Raw genomic sequence first — 25,467 nt, 5'->3', positions numbered from 1 at the left:
GGATTCAAGGTGACTTAATCTCCCAACTTAAAACAGCCACAGGGCGTGTTTACACAGTGGGGAAGTGAGGGGACGGGGCCTGAGGTGACGTGTGCAAACACGCCCTGTGGCGCGTTCTAAGAGGTAGTTTTAATCCACTGCCCTATTATATACTAGGGGCTTACAGAGGAGGTCATGCTGATCACAGGGGGACCCCAACGCATAGTGTTCCCTAGTGTATGTAGGTGTTTTCACTGTATTCTGAGTGTCTTTTAACATAGCACTGGCTCTAGGACTGGTTAGTCAGACTCAGTTACCACCAGTATCCGTCTGAAAAAGTTGAGGGTACAGGATGATTTTGCAACAAGGCTTCTTTCTGCTCTTCTGTTTGTTCTTTGTGCACGTTATCCTTCTTCCTGCACTTTTCTTCATCTTTGAGGACTTCTGTTGCTTCTTTCTGCATTTCTTTTTTCTCTTTCTGTGCGTTTTTTCTTCTTTCTTCACATGTCCTATCTCTGTAGGCATAGTTAGAAATTAGCATTTAAAAAAACCTTTGAAATTCACTGAAAAACCATAGGTTTCAGGCATGTTATAGTTAGGAATTAGCATTTAAAAAACCTTAGAAATTCACTGAAAAAAACATAGGTTTCAGGGGCGTTATAGTTAGCTGGACTTTTCACTCGTACAAAACCATTGAAATTCCCCTGTTTTAGTTAGTTCAGCTAACTATAACTCGCGCCCCCGCAACACACTGCTGATGACGTCACATATTACATCACTCATGACATGATCAGTGACATCACTCATGACATCACTGATGACATCTCAAATGACATCACTGATGACATAATCCTTGTGATAGAGTGGCAGACCTCCTCTCCCCCTAATATAACCTTTGATACACACATTCAAAAATAGAAACTAAAATTTTCAAAACAATGGACATACCAATATCAGTTACAACAACCTATTCAGTAATTCTAAGATCCACATACACATCCACTCATTCACCAACAGTCCTATATACTCACTCATCATATGTACTCATACCCCTATACATCCTGTTACACAACGCCACTCATCAATAGAGTTACTCACACACATAGTCACTCATGCTAATAAAAAATCAAACATCCATTTACTTGCATATACAGTTATACACACACCACCACGCTTACCTCTACAGAAACTTACACATACTTAGTCTTTTAAACAATCACTTATAGAAACACATACTTATTCATACAGGAACTCTTTCAATCTCTCACTCTCACATATACTCACTTATATACACCAATAGTCACATATACTAGTTTAAAACATATGTAGTTACTCATAAAGACACTATTGAGACAGTCATTCACTCACTAACACACCCATGCACACACTCATCCACCCATACAGTCCTGCACACATGCTGTCTTCAACACATACAAACAGTGAGTCACTCATTCATGCACCTATGCACTACGTAATACCCCCCACCGAACCATACAGACACTCATACTGATACTCAAAAAACCAACTAATAACCTATATAGACACTCATGTAGCTACTCACCAACCCATTCAGCCACTTATACACAAAGTGAGAGACTGATACAGATATTTACATATTTAAACATTACTCACTAAGCCATGTATTCACTAAGATACACTTAATCAGTCAGTTATACAATCAATTTTTAAAAAACAAATCATCCATTTAGACACTTATATACCCATTTATTCTTCCATCGACCTTGAGATATACATATATAAAACATATGTAATTTTCAGAAAAACACACATTCACTGGATGATGTCATCAGTGATGTCATCAGTGATGTCATTTGAGATGTCATCAGTGATGTCATGAGTGATGTCACTGACCATGTCATGAGTGATGTAATATGTGACGTCATCAGCAGTGCACTGCGGGCGCGCGAGTTATAGTTAGCTGACCTAACTATTACGGGGGAATTTCAATGGTTTTGTACGAGTGAAAAGTCCAGCTAACTATAACGCCCCTGAAACCTATGGTTTTTTCAGTGAATATATATATATATATATATATATATATATATATATATATAAATATATATATATTATTGCCACGGAGCATTACTTCACTGCAAGGGGAGAGAGGAGGCGTATCTGTACAGCCTGAGAAGGGGAAACGTATGGCAAGAATCGGACAAATTTTCTGTTCATACAAAGCTGTGGCGAAATCATGTGGAATCTCGCCAAAGATTGGAGACACCACTGTGTGTTCTTGGATTTTCTAGATCACTGGATCAAGTTTCCACGAGCGACTACATGAACCAGCATGCAGCCTACTTTGAAACGCTGTGAGAGGAGGTACTAACCTGGTCATAGTAGGAGGAGCTAAGAGACTGGAACATTGGGAGTGGTCTCTTAAGGATTTAAGAACTTCAGGTGAAACAATCATACCTGTGATTCTGGCACTGATGAAAGCCGAGTCCCGGCTAGAAACGCGTCTGCCCCAGCGCTTCATGAACTTTTTTGCACTCTTCGATTGCTCAAATAAATCGTTTTATCCCGGAGCATGTGTCCTGCCTACTTCTTACTGAGTAAGTGAGCACCTGGTGTTGATATATATATATATATATATATATATATTCACTGAAAAAACCATAGGTTTCACACATGTTATAGTTAGCGGAAATTTTACTGATAAAAAACCAGTGAAATTCCCCCGTTATAGTTAGCGCAGGCAACTATAACTCACGCGACCGCAATCCTCTGCTGATGCTAATACTGTATTTAGACACTTATTTGCCCATGTCTTCTTCCATACATTTTTAGCTATACATATATTACAAATATTTTTTTTTCATAAAGACACATATGTCATCAGCAGAAGATTGCAGTCGCGTGAGTTATAGTTGCCTGCGCTAACTATAACGGGGGAATTTCACTGGTTTTTTATCAGTAAAATTTCCGCTAACTATAACATGTGTGAAACCTATGGTTTTTTCAGTGAATTTGCAAGGTTTTTTAAATGCTAATTCCTAACTATAACGTGTGTGAAACCTATGGTTTTTTCAGTGAATTAGTACGGTTTTTTAAATGCTAAGTTTTTTTCCCTTATAATAAGCCCTGTACATTTGGTGGCCTTCGGCCACCAAAAGCACAGGGGGTGGGGTAAGTGTGGATAGTGTTTTTTGCCCTTAACATAAGCCCTGTGCTTTTGGTGGCCTTCGGCCACCAAAAGCACAGGGGGTGGGGTAAGTGTGGCTAGTGTTTTTTTTATTTTTATTTTTTTACCGTACGCTTACGGTAAGCGTACGGTAAGCGTACCCCGCGAAATTGCCGAAAAAAAAATAAAACCGTTTTTGCACTTGGGGGATGTTTGGGGACTCCCTCAACATGACTATGTGGGAGGGAGTTGTCAAAACAGCCCCTTTACATGTTTTTGGGCTTGATATTTTAAAAATCACTCTCAGTGCGAGAGACAAAATGGCGGCCGCCGCTTCCTGGTTTCGGCCGATTCGAATGTTTACTAAGATCTAAGAGCCAATCAGAATCGCGCTCGCGCACGCCACCGTACGCTTACCGTAAGCGTACGGTAAGCGTACCGTAAGCTGGCTCAGATATATATATTGATTTAAAGGCTATTTTCTCAGAATCTACTGAACAGATTTACACCAAACCTACAAAAGGCACTTCCTTGACCTAGGGACTACCTCTCTGCCAAATTTTGAGTAATTCTGTTCAGCCGTTCGGGCTGTAGCTCGTTCTAAAGGTCCTATGGAAAAATGCATGGGAAAAACGCGTTTTGGGACCCCCCTTTTATCTCAGCCCCCGCTTGACGGATCCCCCCGAGACTTTCAGGGTAGGAGCGGAGCGTAGCGCCCCACCTATTTTGAAAAATTTGCGAGGATTCGTCGACCGGCGCCAAAGTTATTCAAAATAGAATGTTGAGGTTTTCCTATGGAAACGTGGTCCTAACTATAACTACCTACTGGCTATCGCCAGTAGGTAATATATATATATATATATATATATATATATATATATACATACATACATACCAGGAGCAGTGTTGTGATTGACTGGCTGCAACCTGTGTATAGAGTTGATTCCACCATTTTACACAGTCCCAGAGGATGAAAATAAAGATTAAAAACAATAGAAGGGGCCAGAGCAGGTACACAACCGTATAGTGTTACAGCAGAGTTGAGAACCTTGCCAAATTAAAAACAAATACACATTCATGCAGTCATTCGCCCATTAATGCATGCATTCACAGACCCACTCAGACACTCATTCACCCACTCAGAGTTTCATGAACCCACTCAGAGACCCTCTCATACACTCATGTACCCACTCACAGAGCTACTCAGATATGTATACCCATTCATAAACCTACTTACAGACTCATGCACCCACTCACAGACCCACTGTGACATCATGCACCCACACACAGACCCACTCAAATACTGCACACACTCACTCACTCACCCATTCAGAGGCTCATGCACCCACTCACAGACCCACTCAGACACTCATGCACCTACACACAGACCCATTTAGAGACTTGCACATGCACTCACAGATCCACCCAGACAGTCATTCACCCACTCACTCACTTATTCAGAGACTTATGCCCCCTCCCACAGACCCACTCAGACACTCACGTCCAATGCCCCGCTTGCACGTGAATAGATGCCACGCCCCTTTCTTTAGACAAGCCGTGTCTAAAGTAAGGGGCGTGGTGCCATTAAAATGAGAGCGCGGTATGGAGAGTTTTTACCTAAAAAGCATTTGTTTAAAAAACAAATACTTTTTGGGTGAAAGCGCCACAAACAGCGCTTTCATTTTGCTGGCAGCTGTGCCCCTTTGTTTAGACGTGGCTCATCTAAAGTAAGGAGCGTGGTCTCTATAAAGTGCAAGCGCCGCATTGGAAACAAACCCCCAAAAAATATTTGCAAAGCTTTAGGTCCCGCATTTGCGAGAGTTTAAGCTATAGTCATACACAATGACAATAGCTCAAACTCTCCTAAATGCGAGACCTATTGCATTGCAAAGAAGCAGCAGCCATTGTCCCGGCTGCCTGGAAAGTGAAAGCATGCATGGGGCGCTGAATGTTGCTGCAAAGCATGTTGTGCCTGCAGAAGGACAAAACTCACTAAGAAAATAGTGCTTACAGACATCCATAGTGCACTTATGTATCTAGTGGTAACAGAGCTCTTTGTTTTACTATGTTGTGTTAACATGCATTTATCAGGTGCGCTGCTACTCTAGGGAGTGTCCCGGCGCTCCAGACAAAAGAACTGCAACACTCAGCCAAAGTACTCCATTTTAAGGCTGCTGTTGGAATAACCAAGTTTTTAATTTCCTTCTGAAAGTGAGGAGATCCTGGGATTTCCTCAACGCGAGTGGCAGGCCATTCCAGAGGCGAGAAGCCACCACTTGGAAAGATCTGCCACCCCTCCGAGAGAGCAGGATACATGGGGTAATGATCAGTGACTGAGCGGATGACCTCAGAGTTCTACACGGAATATAGTGTTGCAGTCTGTTCTCAAGATATGGGGCACCTATTTTATGAAAGGCCTTAAAGACCAGCACTAGTGATTTAAAGGCTATCCATTTCCTAATAGGTAGCCAGTGCAGGGAGGTCAGAAGGAGTGTAGAATGAGTTCTCGGCCCTGCCAAGAAAATAGCTCTGGCTGCCACATTTTGGATCACCTGGAGGCGGGCAAGTAAAAATTCAGGAAGTCCAAGATACAGGACATTAGCATAGTCCAATCTCGACACCACCAGAGCTTGGACTATCGTCTTCCGGTGGGAGACATGGAGAAGAGGCAGAAAATTCCTCAACATCCTCAGCATCCCGAAACAGGTCCCAGCCACTGATTGAATTTGGGCCTTCAGAGAGAGAAAGTCATCGAATTTGACGCCAAGATTTTTTACAGTCTGGACGGCTGCAGTGGGAGGAGACATGTCTTGTGGCCACCAATGATGCCATAGATCACAGGACCGAGAGCCCGAAGAACATCATCTCTGACTTCTCAGAGTTGCACTTCAGTTGGTTTTTCCTGAGCCAGTGGAAAACCTCTGATAAGCATGTGTTTATTTCCTTACTGTTAAATTCTGTGCTCTTCTCGCAGGTAAGCAGCAGTTGTGTGTCATCAGCATATGACACTATCTTAGCCCCATAGTTCTCTGCCAGGCGCACTAGAGGCGCCATATAAACATTGATCAATGTGGGCTAAGGATTGAGCCCTGAGGGACCCCCACATTCATAGGGGAAATGGGTGCCGAGAAAGGCGGGCACCAAATAGTTTTCTGGCAGTTGTTCAGAAAGGAATTAAACCATCTCAACACCGTGCCTCCGATCCTGCCCTCTTGGAGCCTTCGTAAAAGTCCACTGTGGGGCACGGTGTCGAAGGCCGCGGAGAGATCCAACAGCACCAGAGCTACCCTGCCCCCCTTGTCCAAAGTGATTTTAATAGTTTCCACAACTTCCAGGAGGGCATTCTCCGTGCTGAAATTGGCACTAAAGCCAGATTGGCTAGGGTGAAGGAGATGGTTGGCCTCAACATAGTCTGTGGTCACCGAATTAACATAGCTCTCCAGAACTTTAGAGAAATATGGTGATAAAGATATCGGCCTATAATTACTGGCCACCGAGGGATCAGCCGTAGGTTTTTTTAAAAGAGGAAGGATTTTGACATTTTTCCCGTTCTTAGGCATTTCTCCCGCCTGGAGGGTAGTATTCAAAACTACATTAACTGCCGGATTAATTACCTCCGCAATGGCGGTCAGAATTTTGGCCGGACAGGGGTTGGAGGGTGAACCGGATTTGAGGGCTTTCAACAGTGCCAGATATTTATCCAGTGATATGGGGGGAAATTAGTAAGAGCGGGGCCAATGTCACAACTGCTAGGACAGGGCAGATCTCTATCCCCTCCTACTACTGGTAGTTGAGCCGCAAAAGAGTCTTGGATAATCTTAATCTTGTCAGAGAAGAAACAGGCAATCTGGTTAGCCCAAACCTCAGTGGGGACGAACGGGCTGCTAATAGCTTTAGGGGAGGAGAAATCTTTAACAATATTGAAAAGTTCTCTGCATCTATTCCCTGCATGCTCGATTTTAGCAGCCAGGAAGAGATTTTCCCCTCACGCACATACCTGTAGTGCTTATTTAGGGCATGTTTGTAAACAACTTTCTCTGTCAGCTTGTAATTAGTGTGCCACACCCTTTCCAGGCATTTACAAGCACTCTAACTTTTCCTGAGTGCCTCCGTGAACCAGGGGGCCGAGGCTCTATTAATTTTTGACTTCCGCCTAGTATAAGGTGCCAGTTCTAAGGCGCGAACTTGGAGCCAATTCTCCAGTGCAAGTACATCCTCTTCCAGGCACCCGCTAAGGGGAACAGGATGAAGACTGAGAGCCATTTGCAAAGCCTCTGGAGTGATCAAATGAAAAGGTCTATAGCTACTCTCCCACGGGCAGAGTGTGAGATTGAGGGCTGCCATAGTCCCCGTTAATTCTAAATTTGAGCAATACTCACTAACACAGCCAGCAAGCAATCCATGCAGATCCTTACATACACATTGAGAGACCCAAGAAACCCAGACATACTGTAACATACTTACTTACATATCGAATGACACACACACATAGGCACTCAGACACTTATTTAGGTATGTACTGTAGAACTGTCAGTTACAAGTCATCCTTCCAGACAAGGTGGTCTTTAAACATGTCTCGGGCTGGCCAAGTTGGAGTTCAAAACAGGTTGCTAAACCTTAAACTCTTCCACTACATATAAGTCACTCCTGAGATAAGCTGTAGGTAGGCTATAGGGTAGGGAGCTAAGAGCTTAAAAGATAAGCCATGTTGTTTTAAGTTTCATTGAGTTACTTGCGCACTTGCAGACCCATATGTTCAGTTACAGATCCAGTGTCCTACCCATACTGGAACTTACATACCTGTCTTTAAAAGGATAGAGCCACTAATACACACAGTCAGACAGTAACAGAGGCACTTAAACATTCATGCACACACATATACAGTTCTTATGTATCCAGCAGTAATGGAGGCTGTTGCACACACAGTTAAATATTCTAACACTAACTAATATAGCCAGTAACCTATTCATACAGCTACTTACATATTCATTGACCTATTCATAGAGCTACTAAGAGAGTACTCTTACAGTGATTTACTTACACAAACACTCAAACACCATACAGGGACTGATGCGGTCCCTCAGACATATATTGAAGTAGGGACACATCCAAGTTACTCATTCAGACAAGTAGCGGTTTAGAAATGTCACGGCCTTGCTACTACGGAGCCTGTATGTGCGGATTTACTCCCATGTTTAGTGGTATTTAAACCACTTGGTAGGCGTTAAACTACTCTTGTACCCTTAAGGTAGGCTGTAGTTAGGCATGGGACACAGTGCTATATGTATTAAAGGTAAGTGATATATTTCAAATTTTCACTGAGTTACATGCACACTTAAAGACACAACACGCCCAGTTATACATCTACTGTGTAACCCCTACTGTAACTCACATCTGTATTTTTAAAAGCACAGTCACACACCCTGTCAGACAGCAACAGAGAGTTAGTTATTCACCCAGATACTCACATAGCACTTATGTATACAGCACTAGCAGAGCTAGTACACACACAGTTAGATACCCTAACACTAAGACAGCTACTAAGCTATTCATACACCAACTTGCATATAGATTTTCATACCCATAGAGTTACTAAGAGAATTACTCTCATACCAACATTCTTACTTAAGGAAACACTCACACACCCATACAGGGACTGATACAGTCACTCAGATTTGTACTCAAGTGTTGAGACAAGCAACTCAATCATACAAACAAGTAGCTGTTTACACGTTTGTCAGGCCTGCTAGTGCAGAGCCTACATGTACAGATGTATTGCTATGTCCACTAGGCATTTAAAAGCCTTGGTCAGGTCTTAAAGTACTCTTCTACTGCATATAAGTAACTCTGAAGGTAGACCATAGGTATTTATATAGGAAATTAAATGGTTACATTATGTAATTTTATAAGCTATAACAAAAAGCTTAATATAATTATTCGTTTTTTATTTGGAGATTTCATTTTCTACTTAAAAACAGATAGTTAAAATGCCAAATAAAACACAAAGAAGAAAGAAACAGAAGAAAGGATACTATCTCCTTACAACACAAAAAGAAAAAGGACAGAATGTGGACAATGTGGTTAAAGAGAATAGAGCTGCTCGTAATATGTTTCTTAAAATAGTATGTGGAAAAGTACAAAGTAAGGAAAAACAAGTTAATAAAATGGGAAGTCTCAAAATCAGCTAAGAAAGGAAAAAAGTAAGTGAGAATAAGACTAATAAATCATATAAGAAAGGAGGTACTTTAACAAGGAGACAGAGGCAGTTTAAAGAAATTCGAGTCAGAATGTTCCGTAGTAGGGTAATTCAGAATCTCATACAAACTATGAAACAGTATAAACGGAGAAGAGAAGCAGTCAAACAAAAGGAATGTGTTGATGCGGTAGTAGATAAGCGATTTGCCCTGAAGCGGAAGCTATTTATTTTGATGCTGAGCAGAATTAGAACACTGGACGAAATAGTGTTGTCTATGAGGAGAAGATGGCAAAAGAAAAGACTTCTGAATAGACATAATTTTGGCAAAGTTTAGTGGTGAATGGAAACATATTTCCAGAATTGACCCTATTTTTAATGAAGAAAGCTACTTTCAAAAGAACACATTAGTGCATGCTGTTGGAGAACATGGTCGATGTTATTAGGTGAATGATGGTACTCCTATTCCAAAGAGGAGATTGTTCCTAGGAATCCTCTGCAATAGCTGACGATTTAGAAGGAAGAGGTAGACAGGCACCTGTATACAAATAGAACTGTAGCAGTATTTGCAGCAAGAATCAATTGAAATAGAGAACGTTCCTACATATGCTGCTATGCAGAAGTCTGAAACAGAAAAATTGTTTTTGCAAGGATTAGATCCATGCAAAATAAGGAGGATTACTAATTTACAGGGACATTCACTGACATGTCTATTAAAGAAAGTGTGTCAAAGCACCTTTGATCACTTTAGAATGTTAGCTGTTCATCACTCTAAAATGCAAACTTTAGTTAGGAAACTTTACCATGTCCAAACTCCTGCCCTGTGTTTACATGCTAAACTAGCAGAGGTAGAAAATGTTTGTGAAGATGTTGAATTACATTTATTTGGTCCTGAACAGAAGTGAAGGGAAAATGAGGAGTTGGTATGTACTGATGTAGAGGAACAGGCAACAGTATATTAGTGTTGATAACTTTACAGAAAAGATTAGGAAGTTTAACACAGTTTCTTCTAAGAAACCATACTGTGTTTGTATTTCTTGTTTATACACCCGCTACAAAGGCCAAACTCGCAATGTAGTTGTATTCTCAAAAACTGAACAGGAGATTAGAGATAAGTGGCAAGAATTTGCTGTGTATTTATTTGTAGAGGAACGGTTTGAGTTGTCCACACAGCACATTATATGTAAGTATTACTATGATAAGTTAGAGGAAACCAAAATGCCAGCTAGATTAGTACAGAACAAGTTATAATTAGCATCTATTCCACAAGAACTGCAAAATGTAATCTTTATAAACCCATTCTCATGCAATGTGTACACCCATTTCAGGCTATAGTTCGTATGGAGGCTTAGACAGGGAATATGCCACCAACTGAACTTCAGAAAGGCCATTAAAGGAAGAGTTGTCTAATTAACTTTAGATTTTAAACAGAATATTGAAACTGTTGGTGTACATAGAGGGGATCATGAACCAGTTATCATTCTAGTAAATAGTGTGCCTACGGAAAACAAAATCTGTCAAGAGGTAGTGGATATTAGTAAAGTTGAAAAAGCAACACTATACCTGGTACAAAATCATGTTTATTATAAAAATGGTGATGTTGTTCATGATCTATCCAGATCAGAGAAGATTTACAAACACTACAGCCTCCATCCTCTGCATTCTAAAGAACTCATGTGTGATGCTATTGATCTCTTTCAAATGTAGCAAGCAAAATGAATTTGCATGAGTGTGTGGGAGAAAATTTTAAAAACATGCTGTTTTCCACAGCTGTTTCCTACTAGAGAAGGTAGCCGCCTTTGATGACTGCCCTGTTCAGGTACTAGCAGCTGAATATCGATCAACCAGATTCTACTCAGAGGATCCAAAATTTTGACTGTGTATTCCCTACATATTCCATCTTCTGTTTGAGAGTGACTTGTCTGGACTTTCATATGCTGTTAGCCATCTACTGTAGATAGGAAATAATCTTCAGAATCTGAAAAGGAATTCATAGACAAACTTCATGAGGACAAAAACGTTTTGATTAATTTGATGGCATGCCAACGTGGCACCAACAGATATTAGTGTCACTATCATGAAGAACTCAAATGTTTGGTGAGAAATCTAGGTGCACCTATTTGGTTTCTGACACTCAGTTGTCCTGAGTATGCCTGGGATGACCTGTTTGAATTTTTGCAAGAAGCAAACTCAAACAAAAAGGACATCAAAGTGAAGACAGCTGGAGAACTTTGCTCCTTTGATCCTGCAAATTTTTGCAGATATTTTAACCACAGCTTTAAAGCCATGAGGTCTTTCATCTGCAACAAAAGTAATCCTCCTCTTGGTGAAGTTTTCTTGGCACGAAGAGTACCAAGCAACAGGTGCTCCTCATATTCACATGCTGTTATGGATAAAAGATACACCAAAGTTTGGACCAGACAGTGATGAGTCTGTCTTATCTTTCATGCAACAGTATGTGACATGCGCCGTCCCAAGAGACGGTGGTGAAAAGGGCTTGAGGCAACAAGTTCTATGATTTAAAATTCATAGATGTGGGAAATACTGTAAAAAAAACAGATGTAAGGGAAATTTTACACGAGATGTCGATTTGGAGTCCCACAACCTGTAATTTCACAAGGAAGAGTGAACAGCTTTAGCTCTGCAGTCAGACACACATTGATAGAAATCATCGAAAAACACATACAACCTGAGAACAACAGAGGCCTTCAAATATATAAATGACTACAACCCTGTGATTCTTAAGATGTGGAATGCAAATATCGATCTGCAATTTGTTGCACACAAATCCATCGCTGTTGCTCGGTATGTCACTTCATACATTACAAAATCAGAGAAGACAGAAATAAAGGAGATGTGGGAGGAGATTGCTGGAGAAAAGAGTCTATCTAAGAAATTGTACAGCTTTAGCTTGAAAATGCTTTCCCATAGAGAGATGGGCTCCTATGAGTCCTCTGACTGGTTGAGCTCCACCAGTTTGTTCTCAAAGTCAAGGGGAATTGTTTGGGGAAGTCTAGGCCTAGCAAGTACATGAAATTTAGTGTTAAAGTCTTTCCCAAAAATTCTGTATCTAGCAGAATGTGACCCGGAATGTAAAGACATTGTGAAGACAAATATGTTGGATACGTGCTATCCAAGAAGGAGTCCACGTTTTGAAGACATGTGACTATGAAGTACTTCAACACTACAGATACAAAAGGAATGTAACAGAAAACATAGAAGAAGGAAATATGATGTAGTTGGATGTGACGGTTGTTTAGTGAGACACAGTAAAGGAAATATACACAGAAAACTGACTTGACAAACTGCAGACAGAAGAGAGATTTTCTATTTGGTACTTCTGCAACTGTTCAAGCCTTGGCATGTTGAATCAAAACTACTAGGAGACTATGACAGCTACGAAAACTCTTTAAAAGCTGAAAATGGCAACATTCAATGTCCAGTCTTTTCAAACTACTTGCAAATGTTGAAAGATGAGATTGAACAGGAAGAAACCATTGCTGCTGAGGCAGCTAAGCAGAGCTTACAAAGCAGCCAAAGGTCTGGACCAGTAAGTTAAGATCCACTTGGACAACCAATTATTCAAAATGAAGCAGCCACTGCCATGTGTGAGGTGAAGACTGCAGTGAAACAAGCAAGAAAGTAAAGGGCTGATTTTGAACACTTAGTAGCACAACTGAAAGATGAACAGATTTATATAAAATTAAAAGATAAAGTAGAGCATGGATTTCTGTGCAAGAAGAAAGAAGGTGAATGCTCTTCATTTAAGCCAAATCTACTATACATCAATGGTCAAGCTGGGTTGGGATAAGCTTTTTAATTAAAGTTCTTGCCGCTCCTCCACAGAAGATTACAGAATCAAATTGTTTATTTATAGTAACAGGACCAACTGGATTAGCTGCACACGACATTAAAGGAATTACTTTACAATGACTACTTATGGTATGGAAGTTCTCTGGTGAAACTTGTCATGAGGTTTCAAGATTATTGCAGAAACGGAAGTTTTTAATCATCGGATGAGGTGAGCATGGTTTAGATCTTAATGCTTGCCTTCATACACTTAGGATTGCAGCAGGTTTTAAAAACAGAGTATGTCCTGCTTTTTGGAGGAAAGCATTTAATTATCTTTGATCACCTACTGCAACTTACCCCCATGAAAAAAAAGTCTGTTTTTTGAGACACTTCTCCATAATGAAACAAGAAATTCTTTGGAAAGTATTGGCAATGTAAATGTTTGGTTAAACTTTGAATACAAGCAGTGTTAGAAGTGAGCAGGATCGGAAGGGCACGGCGTGCACCTACTTATAAAATTATTTCAGTCCGTTACCCTACTAATTTGTTTAAAAAAAGTATGCCGGGACTGCAGGAATAGCCCTACTTTAAAATTACTACTTTATCTTTCAGCCTGTGTGGTGCACATCGAGGAGAGCCTCTGCAGTGCCCACGACCTCCCCCCGCTTCACTTCTGTATCTAGGTTCCTGCAAAACAACACTGAAAATAAAGATTAGAAACAATAGAAGGGGCCAGAGCAGGTACACAACCGTATAGCGTTGCAGCAGAGTTGAGAACCTTGCCAAATTAAAAACAAATACACATTCTTGCAGTCATTTGCCCATTAATGCATGCATTCACAGACCCACTCAGACACTCATTCACCCACTCAGAGTCTCATGAACCCACTCAGAGACCCTCTCAGACACTCATGTACCCACTCACAGAGCTACTCAGACATGTATACCCATTCATAAACCTACTTACAGACTCATGCACCCACTCACAGACCCACTGTGACATCATGCACCCACACACATCGGAAGAGGACGATGAATTTGAGGAGTTTCCCGCAGAAGCCACTGACCTGCATCTCACCGCCATCGCCGAGAGACCAGGGGGTTTGCACCCCTTGACGCCAACATCGGGAGAATACCTGGAAAGCTGCACCCTTCGCGTCGCCGCCCCGGGACTACAATCCCCGGCAGCCCAAGCGGCGGCGCGCTGCCCTGACGACGCAACAGCGCCGGGAGGCGTATACAAAGCGGAGAGAGCCCGGCGGAGCGGGGGGAACGTTTCTGAACAGCCACTGACCTGCATCTCACCGCCATCGCCGAGAGACCAGGGGGTTTGCACTCCTTGACGCCAACATCGGGAGAATACCTGGAAAGCTGCACCCTTCGCGTCGCCGACCCGGGACTACAATCCCCGGCAGCCCAAGCGGCGGCGCGCTGCCCTGACGACGCAACAGCGCCGGGAGGCGTATACAAAGCGGAGAGAGCCCGGCGGAGCGGGGGGAACGTTTCTGAACAGCCACTGACCTGCATCTCATCGCCATCGCCGAGAGACCAGGGGGTTTGCACCCCTTGACGCCAACATCGGGAGAATACCTGGAAAGCTGCACCCTTTGCGTCGCCGCCCCGGGACTACAATCCCCGGCAGCCCAAGCGGCGGCGTGCTTCCCTGATGACGCAACAGCGCCGGGAGGCGTATACAAAGCGGAGAGAGCCCCGCTTCGCGGGACGCGCGTGGGACGCGCCGGGCGAAGCCCGGGCCAAGGGCGGGCCCGTCTGTGCCCGTTCGCGACCGGTGGAGGCCGGGCTGGGCCCCCCCCTTTACATCTCCATTGATCCAGAGTCACCAACTGTAAGCCAAGGGAGCAAGAACTATATGTGGTAAGAATCCTAAAGCTCATTGTACCCCCCACAGCCCTCTATCCGTTACAACGGTCCGGACCTGATCGCCAGGCATCGCTTCATACATGGCGATGAGCAAAGGTCCTAGCGTGGCTGAGTCTCTGGGGAATTTTATAACTCGCGCGAGCAATGTCTTGGCATATGAAATAGCTGCCACTGAACGCCGATTATCGCTAGAGCCACTGCCAGGGAAGCGCTCTTCCTTAGGCCACATTACCACTGCTCGCTCCCCTGTTAACAGGCTGCCTGAACCCCTAGGAGCCCTTCACATTGTGACATCTCCCGCTGCAGCAGCACCGCATCGGCCCCTAGAGCCACCAAAGCTAACTGTTCCAGGGCTAAACGAGTCAGCCGCGCATAGAAATGAGACTCTGCCGCCAGCTCCAATTTTCACGAACATTGTCACCACCAGGTCCAAATCGGAGCAGTCCGTGAGGAGTAAAGACCTAAGATCTAATGCTCCGAAGGGGAAGAAGCGCGAGGGAGGGCCGATGAAATCTAATAATAATAAGAAACCTAAAAACCTCCCCAGTCTGAACGCTGGCCACAGCGATGCATCTACGGAGGGAAGGTCACTTACTACACCAGGATTGGACATTATAGCACCCACAGCACCTATCTCTCCTGAAATTATTTATAAAGAGACTCCTTATTGCTCTAAATGTGTAATTAATGACGCATATTGGGAAAAGATGGAGCTTCTAATCCTGGGGAGCCTATCACCTTTAGCCAACAGACTAGCTGTTGTTGAAGAAAAATTAAGGGTGCTTCTCACTGCTGTAGACTCTAATCTCAGCGACACGGCTCTCTTGCCCAAGAAGGCCCTTTGCCAATCTATACCCTCACAACACGCCCCTTTGTTGGCCCCCCCCCGAGAGAGAGCCATCACAACCTAGCTCCACAATAGTATCTGATGGGGCCCAATTGAGAACCAATGGGAGTACTGTTGTCCCCACCCATCCTTCCCAAATCACTCCGGTCCCCTCTGATATTAGGACGGCTGGGAACTCGCCTCGTACACATAAACCAGCTTACATTACTAACAGTAATAACCTTCAACATTTAGGTGCTAAAACAAAACTCCCAAGACCTGATCTCCCCCCCGAGTGTAGCTCGTATGTAGTGGTTCTTTCTGGCGTCCCTGAACTCCATGACGAAAAAACGGAATCATACTCGGCTCTGAAGAATAAAGTTATGCACTGGTTACGCGTCAATAGACCCCTACCAGCTTTCCTTGACGGGGAAATTATGATGGTCCGTAGAGTGGAGTGGGTGGGCAGGAGCACGAAAACCATTAAGGGCGATTGCATCCTTGTAACCTTTAGGGACAAAAGGGTGTCCAAGTTTCTCGGGGACGGTGGCTGGGTGAGCCCTTTGGATGGAATTCAATCTCTCCCCCTCTCTTATTTTTACCCTATTAAAACATCCTTTTCTGAAATAGGACTTGTCGACCAAACTGGGGCCTTTAGGGAAAGAGGCAGGGAACACCTTGGGAGCAGAGCAGCCCCTCACCACAACCCACGCTCCCCCATTCAATGCCACAATAGGTTTAGCACTCTCGACCTCGTTGATTGACTGCAACTAGCAGATAAGGCCACTGATAACTGCCAATCCCACGGGCAGACCTCCAACCAGGTAGGAAGTGAGCAAACTTTCCCTGAACAAAGTAAGGCTCTTAACATCCACGAATCCCCAAGGACAGCACCCCCCGTGTTACAGGAGCCACTGCAGCATATAGTCCCGCTCATGGAACACACCCAAGCCCTTAATACAAACGTGCCCACTACAAACGCTGTTCCAAATCAATTAATGACTGACAGGTCTCCCTTAATAATTGGTCCACCAGAAAACGGGGTGGTCCCTATTAGTCAACTTTCACGGCCTCATATGAGCCCACCCACAAGGGATGATATCATCCAAAATCCAAAACATGGAGTGTCCCTAAAAATCTTATCTTGGAATTTGGCAGGCATTGGCAATCTGTTGAATCGCCCGGATTGGGGGGAGTTCATAGAGGGCCACGATATATGCCTCCTCCAAGAAACTTGGGCTACGCAAGCATGCCATCGCCTTGGGTTCGTGACGTACTGGACCCCGGCTGTAAGGGCCACAAGAGGGAGGCCATCAGGTGGACTGTGTGTGTGGGTGAAAACACATTTGGACTGTGGCATTAGAGTAATTGACACCGGTTCACTGGATTTTATGTGTTTAGCTCTATCTTTTCGGGATCATCGCGAGCTTAATCTGATAAACATTTATTCCCGCCCTGTAAAGAACGGTCAAAAATCCACCACCTTGTCTAAACTAGAAGATTTCCTGTGCTTTTTTCCTAAGCAGGAACACTTGCTCATAGGTGGCGACTTTAATTGCCACTTCGAGCCTTTGAATGATGTCCCTACCTCTGTCACCCAAGAAGAGGACGAAGTATGGGCAGTTCCACCTAGTAATACATACCCCACGAGGGGATGGTCACCTCTCGTTTTGCAGCTTACTACAATAACCCTTACTTACTCTCTGAGGGCATGTAATGGAAGGCTCCCAGCGGACAATCCTGGCAGACCCACATTCCAGCGGAACAGTTATACATCGCTTATAGACTATATACTGATCAAACTGGACATGTGACCTAGGGCGGTGGATTTACAGGTGGTAGAGCGCAGTGAAAGTGACCATAACCCACTTGTACTCACTCTCGATGGCTACGTTAATCTCCCCAATCATCCTTGGGGCATTACTCCTCTCCACCCCCTGGTTACATCTTGTGGAGGACGGAGAGTGAGATGGGAAAAGATAGCCAAATCCCAAACGGAGCTTGGTGACATGTACAGAGAGATCTATCCGCTTCTAAAGCAAGTATTAGATCCTGTTTCCACGGGAAAAGATCCCCTTGACATGGATAATATAGGCTCCACTCACGCAGAGCTATGTGCCACTTTAGAGGGACATTTCCACCAGGGAACAAGGAGGCAACTACAAAAGTCCAGAGAGAGATTCCTCTGGTTCACCAAACCCTGCAGAGTGGCAAAGTTGTCACTCCTAGAAAAACTAAAAGGGGGGAATAAGACCTTGATTAAGGAGGCAAGGGGCCACTATAAGAAAACGATCACAGATGCCAAAAAAGAATGGGAGTATAATAGATGGGAGGAAATTTCTACTTCATTAAAGAAAAGGGACTCCAAGGCTTTCTGGAATCTGGTTAAATCCGGCTCCTCTGCTGCCCAAGTTGCCGTCCAACCTAACCTAGCGGAAGATGTATGGCGCCGGCATTTTCAAGCCCTTTACGCCAGCAATTCTATAGGCCAAGAAAATTATGAACACCCACCCAGGCATGCCCTTTCCTTGATCACGGGTGATAACGACTTATGTTCAATAGGAGAGGTGGAATTGGCGCTGAATAAAGTCCTTCCAAATAAGGCCCCCGGTCTAGATAGAATACCGGGCGATCTGTACAAGAGCGAACAGGCTGTATGGGTTCCCTATCTACAGAATCTTTTTAATGCTATTTTTTTAGGAATGCCACCGCCCCATACCTGGGCTGGGGCTGAGATCATCCCGATACACAAAAAGGGCTCGCCCCTAGACCCGGCAAATTATAGGCCGATCAGCCTAATAGACGTGGCTCAGAAGATTTTTGCACGCGTTCTATTGGGGAGGCTCCAAGCTTGGATGGAAGAGTCTAATATTTTGACCCCTCTACAAGTGGGCTTTAGAGCTAAAATGTCAACCATAGATCAACTATTCAGATTCCAGATGATATATTGGAAAACGATCAAACTGGAAGGGGGTAGCCTCTACCTATCTTTTGTTGACCTAAAGTCCGCTTTTGACATGGCAGCTATGGGACCTTCTGAAGGGGATGGGCGTTCCCCCACACCTATGCCACACCATGGAAATCCTACATAAAAACACCTATGCTAGGGTAAGGTTTGGCCAAAATGGTGAATTAACATCTCCTTTTCCTGTTGAAAGAGGTGTGAGGCAGGGCTGTGTGCTGGCACCGACCCTCTTCTCCCTTTTTCTAAACGGCCTTGTGGAGGAACTGCTTGCCCTAACAGACATTGATGCACCTAGGCTATCAGGTAGGAAAATACCAGCATTAATGTTTGCAGACGAAACTCTGCTCTTGTCTAAGACAGCAATGGGTATGGAAAGAGTTTTGGAGGGTTTTGCAACATTTTGCAGGAACAGGAACCTGGTTATTAATGTCAACAAAACCAAATACATGGTTCTGCATGCTGACACCACAAACTGTCCCATCCCAAAGCTGGACGATTTACCGTTGGAGCGTGTATCGGTCTTTGACTATCTGGGGCTTACACTAAGTAATAATATGGACTGGGGACCCCAGATTTTGAAGGCCAATTTGAAATTGGCCCAAATCTCTGGGGGAATCTTGAAGATGTATCGGGACAGCCCGATAAAATTAATTGGCCCGCTCGTAGAGGTTTACAGGGTACAGGCAAGAGGAGCGGCGACCTATGGCGCTGAGCTTTGGGGCCATAGTGCTGCCCAATCCTTAGCTAAGTCAGAAAACCATTTTATGAGACAACTCTTAGCTTTACCTAAAAGCACCCCCCTACAACCTCTGAGGATGGACCTGGGAATCCAGCCAATAGTCGATCTGGTTGCTTCCCGACCGGTTATGTACTGGCGCCGTTTGTGGAGCACACCAGAACTCAATATCTTCAGAGATGAATTAAAATCAATTATGATACTCCCAGGGGCTGGTTCCATTTCATGGCTCGCTTATATTAAAAAGTTTTTAGGTGAAATTGGTAGGGAGGACCTATGGCATAACCCAGAGGCTTGTGTCTCCCTTCCAAAAAAACAGCTGGCAATAATGATTGAGGATCATAAATTGACCCAAATATTACGTTCTGATCCGGGTGCTAACTTGACCTCTGTATTCCTTGAAATGAAACTAAGCTACAGTTTCGAGCCCGCACTTGATATGATTCAACCTTTGCTTGCCAAGAAACTCTATATACAATTCAGGCATGGTTCCCTTCCCTTATTTTGTAGGATGAACAAATGGGTAGGCTCAATAAATCGTGTTTGCCCAGGGTGTAGCTCGAACGAGGAATCAGAGGTCCACGTTTTATTCTTTTGTAAGGCCTACACAAACCCACGTAAAAAATGGATTATTCAACTAGCGAAAAACATTGGGGTAAGCAATTACAGAGACCTATATAGGATAATGAAATCTGATACCTCCCCCCTATTCGTCACAGCTACTGCGAAATACCTCTTTTCCATGTGGGTAACAAGAAAACATTTAGTACTGTAACGCCTTTTCTTCTTACATTTTAAGTTGTGTTCACTTTTAATTGTGCTAAACATCTTATATTTTTTTACGAATACTTAATGAATTAAATTACTGTTTTATGAGAGGTTTTAAAGATTATTGAGTGTATATGTAGAATTTTTTTAAATGTGATGTCTGCACTTTTATGGTATTTTTACCGAAATAAAGTTTTCTGACTGACTGTACTCAGACATGTATACCCATTCATAAACCTACTCACAGACTCATGCACCCACTCACAGACCCACTCTGACATCATGCACCCACACACAGACCCACTAAAATACTGCACACACTCACTCACCCATTCAGAGGCTCATGCACCCACTCACAGACCCACTCAGACACTCATGCACCTGCACAAAGACCCACTCAGAGACTTACACATGCACTCACAGATCCACTCAGACAGTCATTCACCCACTCACTCTCTTATTCAGAGACGTATGCCCCCTCTCACAGACCCACTCAGACACTCACGCACCTACTCACAGACACACTCAGTGACTTGCACATCCACTCACAGAACCACTCAGACACTCATGCATCCCCTCACTTACCCACTCAAAGGCTTATGCACCAATTCACATACCCACTCAGACAGTCACACATCCACTCTTAGACCCATTTACTCACAAATGCCCTATTCACAGATGCACTCAGATACTCATGCACCTGCTCGTTCATGCACTCAGAGACTCACACTCACTCACAGACCCACTCAGGCACTCATGTACCCACTCCCAGACCTTGTCATATTCTCATGCACTCAGTGACAGACGCACTCAGAGATTCTCACACCCACTGACAGACCTACTCAGAGACACACCCACTCACAGACCCACTGAGATACAATGTACCCACTCACTCATCTACACCAAGGCTCATGTACCCACTCACAGACCCACTCAGACACTCATGCACCCACTCACAGACCTACTCAGAGACTCATGCACATACTAACAGACCCCTCAGATACTCATTCACCCACTCACTCACCCACCCACTCAGAGACTCATGCACCCACTCATGGACCCACTCAGACACTCATGTACCCACTCACAGATCCAGTCATATTTTCATGCACCCACTCCCAGACCCAGTTATATTCTCATGCACCCACTCATGCACCCAGTGACAGACCCACTCAGAGACTCTCGCAACTACTTACAGACCCCCTCAGAAACTCATGTACCCACTCACAGCCCCACTCAGGCACTCTTGCACCTATTCACAGATGTACTCAGAGTCATGTACCCACTCACAGCCCCAGGCATATGCTCATGCACCCAGGGACATTCACACTCAGACACTCATACACCCATTCACAGAGCCAGTCAGAAACTCATGCACCCACTCACAGACTCACTCAGGCACTCATGCACCCACTCACAGAGCCACTCGGAAACTCAAGCACCCACTCACAGGCCCATTCAGATACTGGTACACCTACTCAGTCATCCACAAAGAGGCTCATGTACCCACTCAGGCACTCATGCACCCACTCACAGGCCCAATCATATTTTCATGCACCTAGTAACAGACTCACTCAGGCACTCACACACTCACTCACAGAGCTACTCAGACACTCACACACTCACTCACATACCCACTCACAGACCCACTCAGACACTAATAAATCCCCTCACACATCTGCTCAGAAACTAATGTACTCACTCACAGGCTTATTGATACATTCATGCATCCACACACACACACACTCAGAAACTGACATATTCAGTCAGAGACCAACTGAGAGATGTATGCACCCACTTACATACACATCTAGAAACTCACAAAACTACTCACAGAGCCATTGTCACATGCATAGAGTCAAACTGAAAGTTATAAATCTTAAATGGGCTGTTTTGCATTGAATACATGCTTTTGTTTTGCGGATACACGATGAAGTCGGACTCCGAATTATTTTTTTGAAAAAAAGGATTTAAAATGAAAATGATTTACTGTTTTATAACAGGGTAGCTCTTAGATGATAACTACACATAAAACAGAATGCAGTCTTTCAGGTTGTTAATGAATATCCTGTTGCCTTTCTCAGATAAATGTACTCCATCACTTCTATATATATGCTCCATGTCAAAGTGCAAGTTGTTGTAGATGAAGCCAATGTTGTCGTCTCTAAGCAATGCAGAACCAGTTTTACTAACATGTTTCCTGGCTTTGTCTATTTGTGGACAGAATTTGTCTGACCATTTCCATTTCTGCCTTTTGTAAATGTTGGAGTACACCGAGGAAGTGCAAGGGAAAAGTCCCATTAATTAGCCTAAGATATCCTTCATTGCGATTTTCAATCCTACCCCAGCAAGAGTGCCTAGGTCGATGCCACCACAGTGCACAATTAAAAGGACTGGATGTTTGCAATCTGCAATGCTCTCAACCAAAGGCAGCAATTTCTGCTACTTTAACCCTCTGTGGGCAATCCAAGTAATGTCCACATTAGGCAAACTCAAGTCAATGTCAATGCCACTTTTTCTAACACACTCTTTAGCCCAAAAAACATAGCTGTGATCCACAATCCACACTCTAACTATTTTGAAAGAAGGAATAGTAGGACACAGGAGAAGGCTGCAGCTGAATGTGACAGTTTTTAGAATGAAAAGGCACTTAAAATGTAAGAGTGGACCTGGTTTAAGAAAAGGACATATTTGGGTGAGTGCTAGGGAGTGATTTAATACGTGAAGTAAGTAGATCTGTAATTGGCTGTGGTTACATTTAAGAGAGGTTATGCTTTTGTGGATCTGCCTACATTTTCAAGCAGTCAACCGCACTTGCTACACTTGAACTTGAAGCAGGTATGCTCCTGTTAGAAACGGCAGTGAACTCATGACCTACTGGTACACTAGAGTATTTCAATGGAGGTTGCTATGGCAACTGAGTTAAAGCAGTGTGATGAAGGGTTCCAAATACACTATACTTTTGAAACTAAAATTCAGAGTACTTTAGACATAGCATGTATTGTAAAACACCAATTTTCAAATTCAGTACTATCATAGGATCTGAAATGTAGTTGAAAAATTATAGCACTATCATTGTAAATGCGGTAACAGTCTCCCGTATGGATTTGCATCTCAGTTGCGAAGTTACACAGGGGGTAGTGGGAGTGCTGGGCATCATGACGGAGTTGCGAATCTAACCACAGACACTACCAAATTGGACTTCTTATCAGGAGACTAATAAAGGGTTATAAAACTGACCAATAAAGACTGGACTAACAACAGGATAAAATGAAGGGAACATTTTGATTTGGTAACTACATCAGTATCACTGGAAAAAGAGAGGGAAGAATTGCCATTACTGGTTCTTTCTTACAGAGAGTGGTACTTATCATTTTCTATGAGAACAAATTTGAAGTGAAAGTGTCCTAAAATGTAAGGATCAACAAAGTGAATTGACAGGTATGTTAATAAGCATTTGCAATGCAATAGGTCTTGCATTTACGAGACTTTGAGCTATTGGCATTGTAAATGTCAATAGCTTAAATTCTCGCAAATGCGAGGCCTATTGAATAGCAAGTATTTTTTGTTTCCAAGCGACCAATGCCCCGCTTGCACGTGAATAGATGCCACGCCCCTTTCTTTAGACAAGCCGCGTCTAAAGAAGGGGGCGTGGTGCCATTAAAGTGAGAGTGCGGAATGGAGAGTTTTTACCTAAAAAGCATTTGTTTGAAAAACAAATACTTTTTGGGTGAAAGCGCCACAAACAGCGCTTTCATTTTGCTGGCAGCTGTGCCGCTTTGTTTAGACGTGGCTCGTCTAAGGTAAGGAGCGTGGTCTCTATAAAGTGCAAGCGCCCCATTGGAAACAAACCCCCAAAAAATATTTGCAAAGCTATAGGTCCCGCATTTGCGAGAGTTTAAGCTATTGTCATACACAATGCCAATAGCTCAAACTCTCCTAAATGCAAGACCTTTTGCATTGCAAAGAAGCAGCAGCCATTGTCCCGGCTGCTTGGAAAGTGAAAGCATGCATGGGGCGCTGAATGTTGCTGCAAAGCATGTTGTGCCTGCAGAAGGACAAAACTCACTAAGAAAATAGTGCTTACAGACATCCATAGTGCACTTATGTATCTAGTGGTAACAGAGCTCTTTGTTATGTTATAGTATGTTAACAGGTATTTATTAAGTGGGCGGCTACTCTCGGGAGTGTCCCGGTGCTCAAGACAAAAGACCTGCAACGCTCAGCCAAAGTACTCCAGTTTAAGGCTGCTGTTGGAATAACCAAGTTTTTAATTTCCTTCTGAAAGTGAGGAGATCCTGGGATTTCCTCAACGCGAGTGGCAGGCCATTCCAGAGGCGAGAAGCCACCACTTGGAAAGATCTGCCACCCCTCCGAGAGAGCAGGATACATGGGGTAATGATCAGTGACTGAGCGGATGACCTCAGAGTTCGATACGGAATATAGTGTTGCAGTCTGTTCGCAAGATATGGGGCACCTATTTTATGAAAGGCCTTAAAGACCAGCACTAGTGATTTAAAGGCTATCCGTTTCCTAATAGGTAGCCAGTGCAGAGAGGCCAGAAGGGGTGTAGAATGAGTTCTCGGCCCTGCCAAGAAAATAGCTCTGGCCGCCACATTTTGGATCACCTGGAGGCGGCCAAGTAAAAATTCAGGAAGTCCAAGATACAGGGCATTAGCATAATCCAATCTCGACACCACCAGAGCTTGGATTATTGTCTTCCGGTGGGAGACCGGGAGAAGAAGCAGAACATTCCTCAACATCCTCAGCATCCCGAAACAGGTCCCAGCCACTGACTGAATTTGGGCCTTCATAGAGAGAGAGTCATCGAATTTGACGCCAAGACTTTTTACAGTCTGGACGGCTGCAGTGGGAGGAGACATGTCTTGCGGCCACCAATGATGCCATAGATCACAGGACCGAGAGCCCGAAGAACATCATCTCTGACTTCTCAGAGTTGCACTTCAGTTGGTTTTTCCTGAGCCAGTGGAAAACCTCTGATAAGCATGTGTTTATTTCCTTACGGTTAAATTCTGTGCTCTTCTCGCAGGTAAGCAGCAGTTGTGTGTCATCAGCATATGACACTATCTTAGCCCCATAGTTCTCTGCGAGGCGCACTAAAGGCGCCATATAAACATTATTCAATGTGGGCTAAGGATTGAGCCCTGAGGGACCCCCACATTCA

The sequence above is a fragment of the Triturus cristatus genome, chromosome 5_1 (assembly GCF_964204655.1).
Source record: "Triturus cristatus chromosome 5_1, aTriCri1.1, whole genome shotgun sequence".
Taxonomy (NCBI): domain Eukaryota; kingdom Metazoa; phylum Chordata; class Amphibia; order Caudata; family Salamandridae; genus Triturus; species Triturus cristatus.
The sequence above is the reverse complement of the archived record's forward strand: the minus strand, read 5'-3'. Positions refer to the sequence as shown.